The sequence below is a fragment of the Artemia franciscana genome, chromosome 17 (assembly GCF_032884065.1).
Source record: "Artemia franciscana chromosome 17, ASM3288406v1, whole genome shotgun sequence".
In the NCBI taxonomy this organism is placed as follows: Eukaryota; Metazoa; Arthropoda; class Branchiopoda; order Anostraca; family Artemiidae; genus Artemia; species Artemia franciscana.
In genome coordinates this window covers 3,622,017-3,628,914 of record NC_088879.1, presented here as the reverse complement: position 1 = coordinate 3,628,914, position 6,898 = coordinate 3,622,017, and the positions used below count along the sequence as shown (strand labels likewise).

General features: G+C 34.4%; 1 long non-coding RNA gene across 2 annotated transcripts in view; it reads left to right on the top strand.

Annotated features, from left to right (window-relative positions):
- Positions 1–4,030: 4,030 nt before the first annotated feature.
- Positions 4,031–6,898, top strand: part of LOC136037702 (uncharacterized) — a 21,504-nt gene continuing 18,636 nt past the window's right edge. For both annotated transcript variants that reach the window (XR_010620024.1, XR_010620023.1), the window contains exon 1: positions 4,031–4,138. This is a non-coding gene — a long non-coding RNA (uncharacterized LOC136037702). The remainder of the gene's footprint in view (positions 4,139–6,898) is intronic.

The window sequence follows — 6,898 nt, the reverse complement described above, 5'->3', positions numbered from 1 at the left end:
CCAGATGGTAAAATCGGGAAAATGACTATTTCTAATTTAATCTGGTCCTGTCACTGATACGCTTGCGAAATTTCATCGTCCTAGCTTACCTGATACGCCTGCCAAAATACTTCATTTTTCAATTTTTTCCAAATTAAAGGGCCCCCCACTCCCCCCATATGGTCAAATCGGGAAAACGACTATTTCTAATTTAATCTGGTCCGGTCACTGATACACTTGCCAAATTTCATCGTCCTAGCTTACCTGATACGCCTGCCAAATTTCATAGTCCTAGCTTACCTGGAAGAGCTCTGAGCCACGATATTCTTCTAATAATCAAATTTCATTGAGATCCGATCACCCGTTCGTAAGTTAAAATACCTCATTTTTTCTAAGTTTTCCGATAGTTTTAAAAAACTCTGAAAGTTTAAAAGTTTTAATTTTAGGTTTCGCCCTCCCAACTCCTCACCCCCCCCCATGTCACCAGATCCGGTCAGGATTTAAAATAACAGCTCTCAGACTCGATATCCTTCCAAACATCAAATTTCATTAAGATCTGAGCAATCATTCGTAAGTTAAAAATACTTCAATTTTTCTATTTTTCCGAATTAGCGGGCACCCCACTCCCCCCAAGATGGTCAAATTGGGAAAACGACTAATTTTAATTTAATCTGGTTTGGTCCTTGATACACCTGCCAAATTTCATCGTCCTAGCTTACCTGGAAGTGCCTAAAGTAGCAAAACCGGGACCGACAGACCGACAGAATTTGCGATTGCTATATGTCACTTGGTTAATACCAAGTGCCATAAAAAGCTATTGACCAGCGCTGCCATTGCGGTATAATTGTACCATTTTGACAGAATAAAGAGGTCATGGTACACTGCGGTACAGTCCAAATTTTCCGCCATATTTTGGTTTTATTCGCTTTGTATATATGCAGTGCAATTACGCAAAAGCAATCGTGGTTCCCACCACTTCAAGTTGCCTTTACCTACAGTAAATATTAAGTGTTATTATATAAGCATTACATTAGATAAGTAACTTACTGCCAACTACGACCTCCACATTGTTTTAATAGAGAGAAAATTTTAAGAACTATAAAATCAGGATAAATTTTAGATTTTTTTGTTGTTTCAAGCTTACGCCCCTAAGGTTTCTTCGCGCGTAGGTGGTGCCTCCTCAACTTTTTTTTTGTAAAACCACCTGTAAGCAAAAGGGTTCTATAAAACTTGTGCAAAACACAAACCTAAAGGTGTTTTAAAAATCTCTGAAAATTCTGATGATTGTTCTGAATTATCCCCAGTTGTGTAAGGAAAAATCAAGTCTCTTTGTGGAAAGGGGCCACCACAAAGTTGCGCCAAAGCTGAGGGTGGACCATTAATTGGGTCAAATTTGTTAATCCATTTGGTCAAAGTTAAACTTCTTTAACTTTTAAGATTGTCTTCACTTTTGTTTATTGTGTTACTGTAAGATGACGTAGATGGCCACCAAATCCCTCTTCAATACCTTTTTACGGCACTTGGTATTAACCAAGTGACATATAGCAATCGCAAATTCTGTCGGTCTGTCGGTCCCGGTTTTGCTACTTTAGGCACTTCCAGGTAAGCTAGGACGATGAAATTTGGCAGGCATATCAGGGACCGGACCAGATTAAATTATAAATAGTCGTTTTCCTGGAGGAAAAATTAGAAAAAATTAGGTATTTACAACTTACGAGTGGGTAATCGGATTTTAATGAATTTTGATATTTAGAAGGACATCATGACTCAGAGCTCTTATTTTAAATCCTGATCGGTATTAAGCCTCTTATTTTCCTTTTAAATCAATCAATTGATTCATAGAATTTTGTTGGAGCTCATACAATATGATCTCTTGGCTCTTAGCTCTTCTTGCCTCGTCACAAGTGCCATATGAGCTCTTAGCTCTTGTTTTACATAGGAATTAGAAGAATCATTCATGGAGCACTTGAAGAACGAGAACATTGACCCATTTAAAAAATGGTAACATCCTCTCTGGAGATACACAGCTACCCATCAAAAGTTACAAGCCTAAGAAAATGTGTTTGATTTTTGAAACAGGGGGACACATCCTTAAAATTCAAATAATCCTAATGAAACTTGCGCCATCATAATCAGCGCACCAAAAAAACTCTACTCTAGAATTCTCCAGCTCCTACAGACATAAACAAGGAATTTTGCTATAATTGCCAGAAGATAGATCGTGAATGTATGTTAATTTGTCTTTTTTTCCAAGGAATGATGATATTGAAATAACGGGCCTAGAATATAGGGGGAGGATGCATTCGAACACAAAATTAAAAGTTCTAGTGCCCTTTTGAAGTGCCCAAATACATCGAAGGGTAACTGGCCGCCTCCCAAGCCCATTTCCCCCTAAAATTGTCTGATCAAAATATTGAGACAGTCATTTTGTTGAGTATAGTTGAAAGAATAAATATCCTTGTGTTTAGGTATAAAATGACCCATCACAGTCCGTGGGAAGAGGCCTCTAGGTTTTGAAATTTGTCCATTATTTACGTATAGTATTTGTTATTGGGAAGTATAAAGAGCATTTTTTTGTGGCTGGGGGGTGTTCTTGGGGTAGATTTCTATAGGGAGACTCTCCCTAGAGGAGGAAAATTTGCGAGGGGATAATTTTCAAAGGGAACTGATACAATGAGAAGATTTGACAGAATTACAATCCGAAATTCTTATTATTTGTCCTACATTCTCTTCTCTAATTTTTCATGTGGAGATGTTCCGGGGGAATTATTTGGCGGGCTATTTTCCTCATGTTTTGAGTTACAGAAAATAATTTTCACGGAAGGGGGTATTTCTGGTGTGATCGAGAAACCGATTAGCGATTAAAGTCGCATTCAAATGAAATAACGCAAGGCGATTATTTCTGGCTGAATCTTCCGAAAGCAGTTTTACGAGGATGGGGGATTTTCAGTGAGGGTGGCACAGTCTCCATGGAATTAAATGGGAGGGGGGTCTTAACTTTCTTTTTGATTGTATTACATTCTCTTTGCCAAATTGTACATGTGAGAAGTTCTTGGATCATTATTCGGGGGCTATTTTCTGCCTGTTTTGATTTCCAGGAAACAATTTCCAAGGAAGGGGCATTCTGGAGTGATCAAAAATCCGATTGTAGATTAAAGTCTTATTCGAATGAAAGAACGCTATGGAGAATTTTTCTGGCTGATTCATCCGCAAGCGATTTTACTGGGAGGATAGATTTTCAGCAAGGGTGGAAATGTCTTGAGGTAATTTGCACTTTACAATGGATGAAATTTCCACGGCTAAATGTTCCATGAGGTGGGGGTATATTTCATAAAGGGTGAGCCAGATTCACTAATCCCGGCTCACCAGGGATTAGTATTATAATTATAATTTCCCCGGAAGGGGCATTTTTGGAGTTGTCGAAAATCTGATTATAGATTTGAGTCCTATTCAAATGAAAGAACACTATGGAAAATTTTCTGGCTAAATCAGCCGCAAGCAATTTTACGGAGAGGAGAGATTTTCAGCGAGGGTGGAAATCTCTTGAGGTAATTGGACGGGGCTTTGCACTTTACGTTGGATGAAATTTCCACGGCGAAATGATTTGGTCAGTTTTGGCTCACTTAAGATTTGGTCAGTAATCCATGGCTTTCGTGGTTCATCCTCCTTCTGTCTGACAGCTCGTTAGGGATACGTTTTATCATAAATTGACAGTAAAATAGACATGAATTTATTGTAAGTTCAAAGGATCATTATTTTGATGCAAAAGATATTTAATGTTAACTGGCCGCTTTGAAAGAGTTTGACAAACCGTCTTTTGGTCAATAGCACAAGTTCCAGCTCCAAAAATAAGTCTTAAAAAACAAAAGATTCTGAGATTTCAAAATTGACGTATTGTAGACAAACTATAGACAAAATATATCATATTATGGATAATATATTATTTAGACAAAGTATGGACAAAATCTGGCTGAAAATGACAAATAATTGGGTGCTTAGGGGACACATTCATGCAACTGAAAGTTTGAAACCCTGATCTTGTGTATTATTTTCATCATCAACCTTCTCAAATTCCGCCGGCCATATTAAAAGAAGTCAGAAGGGGTTGGTGAAAGAAATTTTCAGGTTCCTGAACCGGAACCTGAAAATTTCCATTAAGGTAATAGGTGAACTTGCTTGAATACTTTATGTAGACCCATATTTTAACAAGGTGGGTCTCTTTAAATTAGTCTGCAACTCTAAGTAACAATAGAAATCAAAAGAAAAGGTAATTACTAGGCTATGCATAATGGATAGTATGTTAAGTAGGCTAATAAAATTGCCTTTTCAATGTGAAGCCTGTAGCATATGATGTCTATTAATGAGATTATTCTTTATTGACTTCATTTGATATCTAGCCTAAATTTGAAGGTAATTTTAAATAACAATCATAGGCTATAGTTGTAATTTATTGTTCTTGCTTGGGTTAAACCGTTTACATTTTTGCCAGCTGGTAGGAGAGTATTTGCAACAATAGAAAATGTCTGGTTAATGTTTATATTAGCAGACTATACAGGTAGCTAAGGAACAAACATAGGCTACCTCTATATTCAGGATTGCATCCTGATCCAAATTTAACATACATTTACATCAGAAATGAACTTTATTCCCCCATAAATATGTAACAAGGTAAATTTGTGACAGTGATAAAACTGACTTACCAATGAAGTGAACATACCACTTGTTGCCTTTTTTATGTTCTTTACAAATATATTAATTTCTTTTACTGTAAATTCAAATTTAAGCACTTATTAACATAACCTTAGCTTGCTACAAATAATTTTGTATCTGAGAAAATGTAGCATTATTTTAACAAATATGACCAAGAAAAGATGGTGCTGACAAAATATAATATTTTTTGTGGAAAACAAGCAATAACTTATACTTTTATTGACAATTTTAATTGAAACTTACATTTATAGCTGAAATTGCAGCCTGAATCCAAATCTAACATGTACTTTAATCATAAATAAACTTTATTCCCACCCCATCCCCCTAATCTGCAAATATAGCCTATACCCTGTATTGGTATGCAGTAAAAGTTCACTTTTGATGCAAATGAATATTAAATTTAATTTCAGGATACAATTCAGAGATTCAAGAGGTAAGTTTGTTTCTTATCTACCTAAATAGTCTGTTAATAGCCTATAAACATTTCCAAGAATGGGAAGTAAATTTTTTGTTGTTCATAAATTGACTTAAGAATAAAGTGAAACTACCTCTAAATGTTTCTTTTCACATTTTCTTTACAAATATAATTATTGCTTCTGTTGCAAATTCAAATTTCTGTACTTTTTGAAGTTTTGAAAATGACCAAAATATTTCTAGATTCTGGGTATAAAAAAGGTTTAGAACATCGGTCCAAAACTTAATATTTCATTATGCATCAATTTTTTAATTTTACAATATTATGCTGTTTTCTTTTTCCTTGATGCTTGATGTTCAATTCAAATATGGGTTTTTTTTATAAAATATTAGAAATATGAAAGCCAGCAAAAGAAGGTATAGATAAATATCCCATGAGGTTCCAATCCAAAGCAGTATTTAAATTTACAGATATTCAAAATGTTAGCAAATTCAGGTTAGGTTTGGTTTAAAGGGCTTAAATTTGAATCTGCAAATAAGTGATTTTTGTATTTGTATAAAGTTTAAAAAAAGCATCAAGCACCTAAATGTTCACTCTTCATATGTCAAAAATATGAACAATGAAAATTTTTCCAAATGGGTAGTTATTAAGTACTGGAGGCATTATCTTAGACTGTCATAAAACTTCAATCTTAACTTTCCTTTTATCAATTGCTAGGCCTAGCCTACAAGATAATGAGAGGGCTCATTTAAATTTGAAGGATATTGACCAAACTCAATTATTATTAGTATCTTATGTATAAAAATTTATGATGAAACAATTTCATTGAACAATGAAAGTAAGGACAGTTTTTGGACTAGTAAGCTTTTTTTACATTTGACTATTGTGACTAGAGCTTTTATTGCCTCTGTAAGCTATATTTTATCATGACCCCTAGTATTAGTGCACATGTGGGGCTTTTGAGAAAGAAACATGTTAAGAAATCAATATTCAATATGGTACCACTTCCAATCAGGCTTCTTTTAATAAATACACTTTCTCTTTTGTTAACATAGGGTGGCTTTGGATTTGAAAAACAATGCAAGAAACAATGCATTGACATTTGATTGCTTCTAACCAATTTTCTGAAACAAAGTAGCATCTATAATTTTCTCTAAAGTTTTCTTTACGCTAAAGTTTGACTCTTTGCCACAATTCTAATTTTTAAAACAATTATAAACTTTAGCGTAAAGAGCGAGTGATTGCGGAGGGGAAAACCCATTTCATATACGGAGTAATTTCTGTTCGTTTTAAGTTTTAATGTCGCTCCTTACTTTCAGTTAAAAAAACTAGTTTTTTTCCTTGATGCTTGATGTTCAATTCAAATATGGTTTTTTTTTTATAAAATATTAGAAATATGAAAGCCAGCAAAAGAAGGTATAGATAAATATCCCATGAGGTTCCAATCCAAAGCAGTATTTAAATTTACAGATATTCAAAATGTTAGCAAATTCAGGTTAGGTTTGGTTTAAAGGGCTTAAATTTGAATCTGCAAATAAGTGATTTTTGTATTTGTATAAAGTTTAAAAAAAGCATCAAGCACCTAAATGTTCACTCTTCATAAGTCAAAAATATGAACAATGAAAATTTTTCCAAATGGGTAGTTATTAAGTACTGGAGGCATTATCTTAGACTGTCATAAAACTTCAATCTTAACTTTCCTTTTATCAATTGCTAGGCCTAGCCTACAAGATAATGAGAGGATTCATTTAAATTTGAAGGATATTGACCAAACTCAATTATTATTAGTATCTT